The 14,416-nt window shown below is 41.8% G+C and overlaps 1 protein-coding gene across 5 annotated transcripts in view; it reads left to right on the top strand.

Moving 5' to 3' along the window:
* Positions 1–14,416, top strand: part of LOC122570212 (basement membrane-specific heparan sulfate proteoglycan core protein-like) — a 258,404-nt gene that overhangs the window by 103,279 nt on the left and 140,709 nt on the right. Inside the window, exon 1 of one of the 5 annotated variants that reach the window (XM_043732251.1) lies at positions 14,106–14,183. The exons of the other annotated variants lie outside the window; for them this stretch is intronic. The gene's annotated coding sequence lies outside the window, so the exon portion shown is untranslated. Of the gene's footprint in view, positions 1–14,105; positions 14,184–14,416 lie in introns of those variants that run through there. 5 annotated transcript variants of the gene reach the window in all.

The following is a 14,416-nucleotide window of genomic DNA, read 5'->3' as shown; positions in this document are numbered from 1 at the left end:
ACCGAATCGCGTGTTTAAGTGCGTTCGATGGAGAACGTGTCCTTTATTCGCGTGGCTTATGGAACCGGCGCTTTCTTCCTCGAGAATCTAGAAAATAAAACGGAAACTGATGGCCATTGACGTTTTCCTTGCTAACCCCGACCCGATATCGTTCCAACACTCAAGGAAAAGCATTCCCATTACCTTTCTATTACCTCGTGCAAAAATTCGCGAGCCAGCTTTCCTAGTTACTTCTTCCTGCTTTCATGAGAACATTCAACTCCCATTGGACGAAATCTCTCCGACCGAAGTTATCGACATAGTAGCTGCTAAAAGCAAACAACCATTGTCGTGATCGTTGGCCAGCCTCATTGTGCCTTGATAGATCAATGACCGAGCACTTGCTTCCAGAATTATGCGGCTAATCTCAATTATTTAACAACGATACGTCTAAACTGTCGATTACACCGTACGGACCATTAGTCCGTCTCAACGGATCGTAGTTGGACTTTATTTCCAGCGTTTCGTCGATGCCACTCGCTGCAGACCTGTGTCTCAATTTCCTTAGCGATTTTCCGAGTTTCGTGTTTCTACCAGGTTGATCGTTCCGTTTTTAACTCTCCGTTGCCACGCTCGATCGCCCACACACTGTTCAGTTTTCAAGTAGCTGCTGTTCGAGAAATTGCAATGATACCGAACCGACAAAATTTCGGCATACAGTTTCGACATTCTGGAATTTTGGGAAAAACAGGATTAACAAACGAAGCGACGTCATTTTTAAAAGGGCATCCTCTTAGCTGTGTAACTTTTGGAAACAGACACTTTTACGAAGAAAGGAAGAAAGAGGTTTTCAGCGCGAGAACAGCGTTCATTCGAAAAATAGTCAATGCGCAAGAATATGTATGTAAATAACAAATAAATGTATAATAAATAAAACAAGAAAATACGCTTTTGTCACGCTCGAGTCAATCCGTTACTAGCTTCAGAGAATTGTCAGACAGGAACTGACAGGATTCTTGACAGTGCAATCTTCGCGTATTATACGAAACGACTTCGAATTAATAGTAGATCGAACACATGGTACCACGACAAGCGACGTCTTGAAGATATTTCTCTCGAAAGTCAAACAATGGTTCGCTAGAACTCACAACGACAACCGAGGATTAAAGGCGCGCATTTAATTTTCGATACTCTGCTACTTACAAAATATCCATATCATTCCGTCTAGCAAGTTTACTATAGAAATGCATGGATTTAGTAGTTGCTCGATCGGCAAGAGTAACGGACACTTCGTACGATACAACGATGCGTACGCGTGTTCGCCAGAGGCGATGATTTCCATCGTTGCAAGCACGCGGAATTCGCTAAATGAAATACGATAGTTGGAAATAAAAAGACGAAGTGCGAGAAACGTTGGTTGCTGGAGAACGGGAAATTCAGGATTTCGTGGCGCAAAAAGTGTTGTACACGATAATCAACTGGCGGAGTTAACACCTTAAACGTCCGAAAAGCAAACACGCTTGCTGTTCGATCGTCATTAGTCATTACAACGGACGGTTGTATCCTGGCGGGATTACGACACGCCACGGTAACGAGAAAGCAGAACGTTAAATCCGTAATTCCGCGGAAGATTCTGTACACAGTGAAACACGTGACAACGTTAACCCATATATCAACCCCAAACACACGCGATTTACGTTTATTTGCTTTCACTTTATATAGAGCAGCAGATTTCCTACCGGCATGTCGTTGCTCGACACTCGTGCAACGCGTTACTGTTCATAATGTTGCTCTCTGCTGTTCTGATAAATTTGATTCGGAGTAATAACTCGCGCATTAAGGTGATTAAAGGGATGCGAGAGATTACGCGATCGCGTGCCACCGACAATCCCCGAAACGTCTTTTTCCGCCGATCATCAATTTTATCCGAGATAATCGTTGTCGAGGAAGCGTGCAACGGCTTACCGATAAGTTCATCAACGCTTTTTTCATCGACGAATGGCGAGTCGCTTTAAATTCTATTCGGTCTATTTCTGTTCGCGCATTTTCGTATCCGCGTTTTTCCATGAGACGCTATTTCGCCAACGGTGCTAATCTCCCTTTCATTTTCGTCGTTGAAACTATTTTTATATAGACAGTTTCGTTCGTGGTGAGTTTTCGACAGTTTTCTTACCTCGTATTCTTTATGTTTCTCTTTTTTTGCTGAATTTTATGCCGAAACGCCTATCGGTGTGCTTTATCTGCCATCGAAATGAAACATCTCGTAGTAACAGCGATTCGCTCAGCACTCGACTTCATTAACCTCGCGCCGATTGACCGACTAGACTTTACATTTATCGTCGTACGGTTTAATATCGCCGTCGGTTAAAATGCTAATGAAACTGCAATGGTTTAAAGGGCTTTATCACTCGTAATTAAAAGTCACCCGCGTGTCTTGCAATCGCTGTACATGCAACGTTTTCCATTCTTCGGACCGAGATACGCGAGTTGTCCGAGGCGTTGTCAGGTCGGTCGGCCCCTTAAATGGCAAATTTCGTACAACTGTCGTTTCGTAGTTCGTTGCTTTTACCCGTCGTAAATTTTCTGTACTCGCTCGTTAATGCGTATAATAATCGCAGCGATATTAAACGATTTGGGAGTTTGCAGCTGAAAAGTGAAACAGCGCGGGACGAAGATGATCCGTAGCTTGTAGCGATAAGCGGAAGCTTGGCTCATCAAGCGGGCGCAAGTTTTCGCCTTCAAACGTTCACAGACTTTTCATAAAATCCTACGCGGAAGTAAGTTTCGTTCAAATTTTCATCAACACAGACCGGGGGAAAGAAACTGTCGTCGGAAGTTTCTGGAAAGTTGGGCCGTGCAAGTTCTGGCCACGACCGGCACTGGCTTCTGCACGCAACGCAACGTCTGCGTCCGGAGACAGCAGCTATCGCGTTTCCTCTTCACAACACTCGCTGCTGGGCATTTGTCTTCATTTCTTGCGCCACTCTAACCTACGTAGTACACGTAGTTATGATTTAAGGCCATAGTACCGCACCGCAAAGGAGGCAAAGAGGAAGAAGTAAAAGAAGATGACAACGACGACGAAGACGAGCCGCTTCTCTCTCTCTTCTCTCTAACGCTCGAGACTCAAAGTGTTATCGTTCTCGACGCCTTATTGTCAGCGTCACGTTCCACCGAGGAATGTCGCGCGCCGATAATTAGCGTATCGCGTGACGAGAAATTAGGCGATACGCCGGTAACTTCGTCGCCGCGAATTTCGCCCCGCGAGAAATCTCCTCGGTGAATCGGATTTCGCTCAAAATTGTTTCAAAAATCTACTCGATAGGCGCGGTATGTTCTCGAGTCGCTGGAAATATCTCGAAAAACACGATAAAATACTTCAGACAAAAGTCTTGTAGCACCGAGAGCGACGTACTGCGCCTTTCTCTGTTTGGCTCTGCGATGATCTCGAAACGGATAATCTTCTTAAACGGGTACCTCCATCTTTTATTACATATCCTCGTAGTTGACACGCGGACGTTTTCAAAGCAATGGAAACTCGTGTCTTTTGCGACGTCCGCTATCGAGATACGAACTTTGAAATGTACACTGTACCATGTGTACACCGTGTACACCACAGGGGACGCGTAAAGGTGTTTTTCACAACGCTACCACCGGTACGGCATCGTCGAAACACAAAGCTCGCAGCTTTTCAGTGTTTCCAAATGCACTTCTCCGTCGAATTTGGAAGTTCGTATCACCGTAGCGGATGGCGCGAAACACAGAAGTTTGTACGCGGTGTTTCGAAAACGTGCGAACGTCAGCCGCAAGAATGCGTAATAGAAGACTGGTGTATCCGCTTAAAAATTCACCCTACGCGTCCTGGAATTTTCATCTGAAACATTTTTTCGCATATACTTGAGCGGTTCGACATAAACCGGACACACCGTACGTGTACGTATTATCGCGTCGCGTTTTCTCGCTTCGATTGGGTTAGGCGAACGACAGGAAGTTAGGTTTCTAGAAGGCAATCGAGTTTGAGACGTTTAATCGGCGAACGAACGCTGAGCTAAAACCTGCTAGCAGATGTAAGAGAAAATATCGCAGATGCGCGTAATATATGTTACACGATTCTTCAACGGGGAATTCGCGACACGATTCGTCCGGGAATCAAATTAACATGAAGTTTCTCGTGAAATCTATTAACAAATTACAGGAAGCGGCACTCGCGAATGTTTCCTGAATAAATTTCCAAGTTGGAAAGTTGTTAGTTACGCATTAATGTTCGTGCGAGCGACATCGACTAAGTTGTACTTCTGTGTAGATCGTGTACACGTACGTTCGAATAAAAAATAACTTGGCGGTGTCAAGTTGATCGCTGTACACGTAATTCGTTACCAGGATAGAAATTTCGATAGATTTATAGAAACATACGAGATAAACGGCAAATATTTCGAATTATATTTCTCATTTTAAACTCGAGAGAAATATAGAGGATATTAATGGCAACGACACTTTTATTCCATCATTGCTGAATTACGATGAATTACGAGCAGCCATATCGAGCAATGCTGTCTACTTAATCTTATCGAGTTACCGAGTAATTAACTCTTAGAAAAGATTATAATTTCTGGCCTTTATCGGAGATACTCTTCGAACACGTCCGTAATTTCATTTCCTATCACGTTTATTCGACAGTGTACGACGAGAGAACGAGGAGGTAAAGGATGAAAATTAAAATATTTCGCGGAAACTGCTTGGTAATTTTGTCTATTCGTTTAATAACGATCGTCGTAAATATTACTACAGAACCTGCATACGGTTCTCATTGTGACTAGTGAATTCCAAATTATTCGTACACGGTCTCAGTAGTATAACCATGAAACATGTCAGACACCGGAGTAATTACCTATATCTACTTGTTGATTGTTCGTTTTATTCGAATTAATTCCATACAGTAGTTGGAATGAAATATTTTCCACGCGTCAGGCGATTCTTAGACACCTAAATGAATTATTCATTTTGAAAATTATTCAAGAAAGCGTGAAGTTGACGTACGTTCCTATCGATTCTTTAATCCGTCCAGCAACCGAGACTAGAAGTTTGTTACCCAATTGAAATTTCCAACGGGACGTGCGATACGAATCACGTTAGAAAATTCGTCTCAAAACATGGTACATCGTAGTACCGTTTGATAAAAACTGCGTAAAGTTAATTGGACGATGCTGCGATCGCGATTGATGGACTAAATCGATCAGCTGTAAGCGTCGTCATATAGATACTCGGTTCGATCTGTAAAAGGTAGAAAATTTGCAGGGGCGAAAATATAAAAACAAATCTGGGGCAAAATTTTATATCGTAGTGTAAAATCTCTCCGCTTGCAGTACTTTGATCAATTAATCGACTTTAAACGGAAAATATTTCAACAATCTGGAACTCTGAACGAGGCTCGCTGTGTTTTCTAATTTTACAGAACTTTTCGAGTATCTACTATTCTGCCGCTTACAATAGTAATTGACCTATCGTAAATCCAGGTTAAACGATCGATCGATCAAGCAACGTAATACCGACTCTATTACCGGTCTCTATTAATCAAGGTTTGTTTTGTGTGAATTGTCCTTTGTTCCTGCAGCCTATCATTACGCTTGATGATTAGCGCTATACGTTACGTATTACGTGCGATATTACTAATTACCAACCATACGTTTTAAGATTTATATTTACCTTTGCGATGCGCCTAATCGGTTTACTTGCCCCGAGCCGATTAAAAAGTTAACTAATATACATACATGCGTGTATATGTATATATTGCATCGTATGGCGGTCTTTTTAATTAATTCAATTGGAAGTTTGCTTGCTCAAAGTTGTACGCTAAATACTTGAACAAGTAGATCGTTCTCACTGGAAACCTGTTGGAAAAAGTTTAATCGGAATATATCGGTTTTAATCGGTTCGATCGAGGACTACCACGCCGAGGCCGCTTGCTGCAAAATTTAGGTAACGGCGCGAGTCTTGTCACGTGCCAAGTACAGAACAATTATTAGCACTCGTCTGAAGCGTATTCGTGTTGCACTTCCAATTACGTGTCAGTCGTTATTTTCTCTGCGAAGGAGTTTCGTGATGGCTGGCACATGGGGTCAGCGTTCTTGGCAGTATGCCGCGTGTCGTGATTGTAACGCTGTAAACATCGATTAGCGCGACAAACGCAACCGCGGCAAGATTTTCTATCGGACATTCTACTAATTACGAGATAGCAATCGACGCGATTATAACGTATTTCTGCAGACGTAACAAACGCATTACCTGTATCGCCTGCGTGCAATTTAATAACGAGATTATCGATATATTTGCACGTCGTACACGTAAATACGCGTATAATCGTACGCTGCGATCATCTTGGCTAAATATTCGTTTGAAATTTACTACGACAACGACAAGCGAGATATTTAGCGAGTCGCGTTGCTAACGGAATACCAAAGGCGATCGTTTGGAAAGAAAATTATGCGTTTGCTATGAGGCAAGAAGAAAAAGCGTTTGCCAGTGAAAGGAAGAAAATCGATTACAGGAAGAATTAAAAATTCAGTTCACGTTGATAGAAGTTTGTATTCTTGTTTCTTTCGATGATTGAAGCTTTTTTACACGCGCCAGCGAAATCGATGTTTTCAATAGTCCATGAGCGAAATAAAATAAACACATCGAAGATTACATTTTTTTGCCAACTACGCGAATTTAATTCCTATCGATCGATACACTCGCACACGATGGAAAACAAAAGTGACTAATGTAACGCTAAAGTCCGATTCTCTTTGCTTTGTCAGTCGACGAATTTATACGAAGACACGCGATCCGAGCAGGATACAGCGACTTGCAATTTGATGGAACTCGAGCAGCGAACAGAGGAACGAAACGCTCGAGTTCCTTCGATGACTTACTCTTACTCGTGATACTCGCTGCAATTTGTGTTCTATACTTTAAATCAATGACTTGCAATTATTTGGAAATGCACGTAACGCACATGTATGCATAATATATGTAAATGATATAATTATATTTCACGATTATATATCGATACTTTGATAACATATAGTTTAGAAGATTCACGCGGCGTTAGTAATTAATATAAAATAATTTAAAAACAACGAATTACATCCTCATTATGCGGCATTATTATCGAGGATTAAATGTAAAACATGACAAAATTAATTAATAATCGTTCTACTACGAACTTCACTTTATTAATGCACCATGAGATGTCGAAATGCATACATTTATTATCGAATCACGGTGAACGCTCGTGAATTTTAATATCGTTGCACGAATAGCACAAATTTTCGGAAAGCAACGATGTTATTGTAGTAACGTAGAAGTGGGAAGTTCGTCAAAGGCCGAAGATTATTCGAACATTATCGGTTTTTGTTCCTTTTAGCTGTCGAATTTTTACCATTAACAGGTATAAAATCGATCGGTGCTCGACAACTTTTGTCATTAACGTTCCATATGAAAAATGAATCGTCGATAAAATCCATAACCGAGGGTTGTTGGCGAAGTTAGTCAAAAATAGATCGAACGTGTTGGAGCTTTACATCGAAAACAGTATATCAAACTATTATACATCGTATAACGGTATATTTATTATTTATGGAATAGGCTGTTCGTAAAAATGGAAAATCTATTTGCGTGCTTGTTGCTCGTGCTGTCGTTATCGTCTTCATTTTTTCATATTGTTACGCGTATCGTCGATCGAAAGATGGCAACGTTAATCGCGTTAACGTCGGATTAGGCTCGGCATCGAAACGATTCTTCTCCTGTGGTTACGTTCTGACTGTCAGCGATTTGAAACACATTTCATTAAAAAGTTGGATTGCGAATAGCGGGACGCGGCACAGCAGGAAAATTTCAAGCGGAGCGAGGCTTCCTAAAACGTCTTTGACGCGATTAATTACACTCCTACCGGTTAACGACAGCCAGGGAGCGTAGCTCGGATAATCCTGGCACGAAATCGGTGCAATTACCTCTTAAATGGCATTTTCTCGTTATCGTATCCGTCGAAAGGAAATTGGCGTCCGCTGTGCGAGCAAACGCGCCACCTAATATACGCATCGATAGTTGCAACCTCGTGACTGCAACTGCACATTTACGTTAATTCATTGTTTTCTCGCTGAAAATTAATTGCCTCGCAAGCACAAGCGCAACGATTCCCAGAATATCGATATAATTTTCTTAGAAATTCTAGCGAAAGAGAAAAAGAGGCAGATCGATAACGCGAGGAAATGGAGACACGTTACGTCGCCAGTTAACGTTGAATTTCTAGAGCAAGAAGTATGCAAGACAAAGTTGAGGAATGAGTGCTGCTACGTAGGATCGGTTTAAAGTAAAACAGACGCTTGTCAACTATGTGACACCGGCTTAAAGCTACCGGATGACTGAACGCAACTTGCTTTACAAAAATATTCACGCTCGAGACGAGTCGGGTTAGTACGAGAAAAGAAGAGGAAGGAAAAAATAGTACCATGTATTAATCTACGAAAGGTAGTCGTCGCGTGTACGTAATGTGTCGACCCGTGATAGCGACGCAGCCGAGAGTATTTTAGAGCGTACTTATTGCGTCTTCGCTGAGAAATTGATGGCGGTATAACGGTGGTAAAAAAATTCGTGCGAGTTTATAAACTTGTTATTTCTCATCGGTACCCGCCTTTCCTTTCTCCTCGGACGAAATAAATCTTACACATCGGGAAGGAAAGTTTGCCATATAAAACACCTGTTCAGCAAAATCTAATATATTCACTTGCGCATTATCTGCAAGGGAAGCGTCGAGATTTTATAGCTCTGATGGTCGAAAGGCACTCGAGTTACGGCCAATTTACGCAAGATGGTAATTTCGTTATTTTATTTTTACGGAATTCCGTTTAAATCTCAACTACGATACAGGCTACTCGAGCGAATGTTTTGGCGATTTTGTACAGCTGCCGCGCCGCTTCAGGAATCTAATCCGAGGGACAACGCGGAGCAATGAACAGGTCACGTAAAATCCTATTTCTCGACATTCCCAGTCTTTGAAACCTAAACACCGAGGATAGAATTCCTATTCTCGCATTGGCATTTCCAAATCTTCGTCAGCGAGCTTTTAAAGGTTAAGCGATCGAATTACGCGAGCAGACGATACGTAGGACGTCGGATGGATGGAAAAGCGACCCCGGTACAACGCGGTGAATATTAATAAATCGAGACGAAAACCAGTTGAATTCGCCAATCAAAGTTCGCGTTTCTAAATGTGTATGATTTTGTTTAAGCACAAAACATATTCCATGCAAACTAAAATCTTAATCAGCTGTTGTAATATCGCAATTTATCGTCCTTGATATATCGTCCTTAAACGCGAATTTAACGAGTCGTCGAATTTCGATACGACGTTGAACTAGATAAAGCCATGTCAAACGCACGCCTATTGACGCTAGCCTGAAATTCTGAACTTTAATTCGACGCATTTAATTTCCTACTTGCACACGATGCTTTGATATGCTGGCGTTTATTAATCGTTCCTGTTAGCGAGGTTCAGTCTATTTTAGTTTCTACGCCGAATAATTTAAAGGTTGAACTTTCAAACTCTCGACCTTGCTGTCGCGCGTATGTTTAGACGCCTGAACTATACCGAGAAAAGTGGATACAAACGGCGATTAAGGCGATAAAATTAAAAAAGCAACGAGCAGAGATTAACGCGTGAGAAATAGTGGGCGTAAGTTTCGCATAAGCGTTGAGAAAATTTCAAATTTCAATGTACAGTTTAGTGACTCGTTTCGTCGACTAGTAGTGACTAGAAATCGTTCTAAGTGATATCGTAAGCTTTCTATCGAGATTTTGCCAGAACTATTGGAATACGAATTCGATTGTTTCGTTAAAAAAGCGTCCGCTTGATTACGCCAGAGTTGCTAATTGCTGGCGCGTGAAACACGGAGGGAGTGGAGGCTAGTTGATGGAGGAGCGAAACAGGGGAGCAAAGGAAAATAATCGGAAGTAAAGGGAAAGAGAAAGGCAGACGCGAAAGGTACAAAGAGGCGAACGGGCAGAGGAGCGGAGAAGAAGGAGGTTCGAGAGAAAGGAAGCTGCGAAAGGATAAGTTGAGTAAAAAAGAGCAACGCGAGGAGAAACAAAAGGGTGTTGGAAAAAGAATGACAAAGAGTTCTCGTAGGGTGAGAGGAAGTGGTAGAGACTCGGATCATGAAAAGAAACGAACATGAATAAAGATAAAGGAAAGAAAATGATCTAAGGCGAATGAAACGAAAAGGAAGAAACTAGGAGATATAAAGAAAGAAACGAGAGAAGAGAGAAAGCGGGTTAGAGAGAAAGAGAGAGAGAGAGAGAGAGAGAGAGAGAATGGGTAACGAGAACGAAATAAAAAAAAATGACAAGAGGTTGGTTTCGAGAGAAGGTAGGAGAGAAAGAGAGAGAGAAGTTTGGCGTCTAGTGTGTAGTTGACGTTTTATCGGAAGGCTGGTTTTGTTAGAAAGTCAATATCCGTGAAAAGTCCGGAGACTCGTTTCCTAATACGAACGAATCAAAAATCTAATAGACGCTGGATTAAAAAAAATTTAATTGTCGTAGCTCGTTAGTTAACGCAGCGAGACATTGCCATTTTTTGAGAGACGAACGTCTCTGCTTAAGCATTTTGAAATAGCGCTGGAAATAACGTCGAGATCTCGTATTGCCATAATTCGTAGAACGTAGTTCGACTCTGATCTACCATTTATTTAATTAGAATCTATACGACAGATGCAACGAATAACGTGAAAATCGATCTTTCCCTTTTCCTATTTTTTATTCAAAGGACGAGCGATCGTTTAGGTAACAGTAAGACGTATCGTTGGTACAGAGGCCATGAAATATTTTCAACCGATGCATTATGCATTCGATTCCCGTTCCAATATCGAAAAAAATATTCTGCGAAGGAGTTCTTCGTCTTCGGAAGATTGTTCTCGTTCGATGCTAGTGCCGATATCACGCATAGTAAATTCAACATTGCTATTCTATATTCAAATTTTCTTACCTCACCGAATATTATCTTAACGTACGATGTTGCTATCAGATATCAGCGCGATAACTAATGGCCACTATATTTTCGATCCAGATATACCACATCGATTTATTTCTTTACTTTCCTTTTCCTTTTCTTTTTCTTTTTTTGCTTTTGAAACGCGAAACACCTTGTTAAACGCGGTTTTAAATGCACTTCGTTTGCTTGGAACTCTCATTTTTCAAGTATGCAAATAAACGAAAAATTGAAAAAGTAACGGGGATGAAATGGCAAAAAACGTTACGTACGTTAATACGAAACCGATTAAACGATTTAAAGCTTGTTGGCTTGTATGTTTAAACGTCCGATATCCGTTTATGTTGCAAATTCGCCGTGACACGGTGTTTTTCATTCGCTCTTAACTGCGACTTTCCATTCTTTTTCTTTTCGTTTTTCATCGTTTAGCCTTTACTTTGATACGGCTTTCGTTTCTGAGGCTACTTGCTTCTCTACTTATCTTTAAATCCATCTGACTCAAGGGCGTATTTGAGAGAAGAGAGGTTGATAGATCCGAAACTCTCTCAGCTTCCTATCTAGACCGGAAATAGGTTAGATCTCCTAGTTTTCTCGATAAACTTGTACACGTAATACACGTAACCGATGCTTTGCAGGTTGTTTATAAACTTTCTTTCAGCTTAGCGAAGCGATGACTGTCGCTGATATCGGTCACGAAAAACTTTACAAACGCCACTCTGTGAAAGCATGCAACGCCGATCCAGTCACCTTTATAAATCTCACGAATTTTATGACCGGACGAATAATCCCACTTACTCGAGCTCACGCGAATTCCTTCTTTTTTAGAACGTTGCATATTTCCCAGAAATCGCTTGTACTCGTCCTGTCATAGCAAATACAGCGATTTTTCGGCCATGTCCCGAGCGCCTGCCGGCGTAACGTTGACTATTCGACGTTTCGAAGAAATTCGAATATCGGCCTTTCTATTTCGAAATTACCGCGTCGATGTTTCGATAATCGCGAATCAAAACGGTATTGCGTGTTTTGGGAAGAACTGTAAGCAACAGGCAACTGATTCTGTTGGCTGATTCGTCGAGAGATCCCGAACAAACGACGTAACGATCTAATTAACGTCAAATTCGCCGTTCTCGTAAAAATGAGCAGAGGCAGGTGCCATGGGGTGGCGTGCAGCGAAACGACACTTTCAACGTTCAAAGTATCTGACTTAATGCAACAATGCCATTAATGTCGAGCTCGCCTCGTCTATATTTCATTAAAAACAAATATAACTAAATGCTACGCGCTCAAAGTTACCAACTATTGCTCTGGGAATACGCTTTTATCGTACCACAGAGAGCCCTGCTTCGTCGCTCCTAGCGCTTGGCGCTGCGTTTTTCAAATTGCACCTGTATTCTATGTTCGTTTATCCCCGTCCACTTGTATATCGTACACCTGAAAATGAAATTCAAAATTGTTAACCGGTACTCGTTTTCCCAACACCCCTCGGACCAAGGAAACGTTTATCATCGATCTGGATGTTGCGGTTCTCACGTTACGTTTCTACGAATAATTCGATCGTTGACGTAATTCAACACGAATATGTTATATTCTTACTTTATCGTCATCAGTTTCTATCTATTCAACGATACAGTTCGATGGAAGGAGGAACAACCGCGTATAATAGTAGAACAAGTAGTGGCAAGTAACGAGTAATTTCTAAATAGACGCGTATCTACCGTGTTGGCTAAAACGAAAAGAACGTTTCGCTGTCTTAACGAGATCATTCAGCAATTTCACAGTTAAATGCATTTCAGGAATATCGATGAGCAGCGCATATTCTATACCAATGTACGCCGACACTTCGATCGATAACATTTTTCCACGACGTACTTGTGTATATTCGACACGCTCTTTTTTCTCTTCCTAAATTGAAACTAAATTGAACGAGAAATCAATTGCGAAAGCGAGCACAAGCAGAAATTTGCTTACTCGCGATTTCAAGGCGATCGTCCAATCACGAGGAGAATTTTCAAAAATATATGCACAATGTTTTTTGTTTTATATTAGTTTATTGACTTATGCACGAACATAATGATAGAAACAGAACGATATGGATCAGACGTAATTCAATAAAATGATATGAAACGGAAATTGTTGTTCATCTGTTATCACCTTATGAAACGAAAGAAACTTTTCGGACAACCTAATATGTTGCACGCTATGATTACAAGGAACAGTATGGAAAACTGCAACGTGGCAAGCGATTAGACGATAGAAAGGAAGGTAGTTTCCGTCGACGAAAGTTTGAAGAATAGCGCTCCGGCGGAATACGTTGCTTTCGTTAAGAGATTCGCCGATGCTATAGTTAACCATAGTAGGATTCCAGTCCGAGCAAAACGCTACATACTTCGCTTACATGATCGTTACGTCTAAATCCCGGACTGAAAAACTTATTCAATTCCTAAAGAGTGGAGGATTCCCTATTCATCTGGACGCGTATTTTAGGTCGTACAATCTTGCCATTCAGCATTCAGAGATGGGTGTTCCATCCTTAAAAGAGGGTGGAATTATTCTTTTGGTAAACTCGTAATTACTTTTATCGTATCGCACGCCGTACGTAATAGCGTAAATAGGGATGTAATCGAAAGAAGAGAGAGAGAGTTAGGCGTTTTCCGATAATACACCGTGCCGATAGTAAGCAGCAATCTTGCCGATGAAATGTTCGCAAGTGCAGCGTTAAGCTTGATTCGATACGTCATCGAATTACGTGGATTTTCGAGTGGTCGAAAATGCTCGATATACGAAATATCCAACACGGAGTGCGGAGAGACGAGAAAGTAGTAGCCTTTGGGCAAGAGTTAGGACTCGTAAGAATCCAGCATCGAAGAAAGGACACACACAGAGGGTTAGGTTTTTGCGACGGAGCAATGGACTGACGGATCGGATGGGAGGTGTGGAAGATAGAGAGAGGGGTGGTGATGGAAAAGCGGTTGGAGAGGGAAAAGCTAGAGCAAGAACGAGGGGGGAGTGGTGAATTGGAGTAAGGGTTGCAGCAGCGCTGTGACGGCCAAGCTCGGAAACACGGATGGGGTTGGCTTGCAAGCTCTTTCAGTCGCGGACAAGCCGCCACGCGAGGATAACATCGGACGTAGTATCGCGGCAGGGCAAGTTGCTTCCACAGCGACATCATCACACGTCCATCGTTAGTATACGATTATTCGTTAACGCTTAGGCGATATTAACACAGAATGATCCGTTCGTGAAGCAATCGCGTATTCCGCGTAATTCCAACGGATTGTTGTTCGGCACCACGTGGTGAATTGAACGTGGTAAGAAGAGCGCGGGCAGTGGATTCGTCAGACGGATTGAGGACGTGCTGCAGCCGATCTTGTACGTGCGAACGGCCGATTAACCGACCTCGAACGATCGCACATC

The sequence above is a fragment of the Bombus pyrosoma genome, linkage group LG8 (genome assembly GCF_014825855.1).
Source record: "Bombus pyrosoma isolate SC7728 linkage group LG8, ASM1482585v1, whole genome shotgun sequence".
Classification (NCBI taxonomy): domain Eukaryota; kingdom Metazoa; phylum Arthropoda; class Insecta; order Hymenoptera; family Apidae; genus Bombus; species Bombus pyrosoma.
This window is presented reverse-complemented; position numbering and strand designations above follow the sequence as displayed.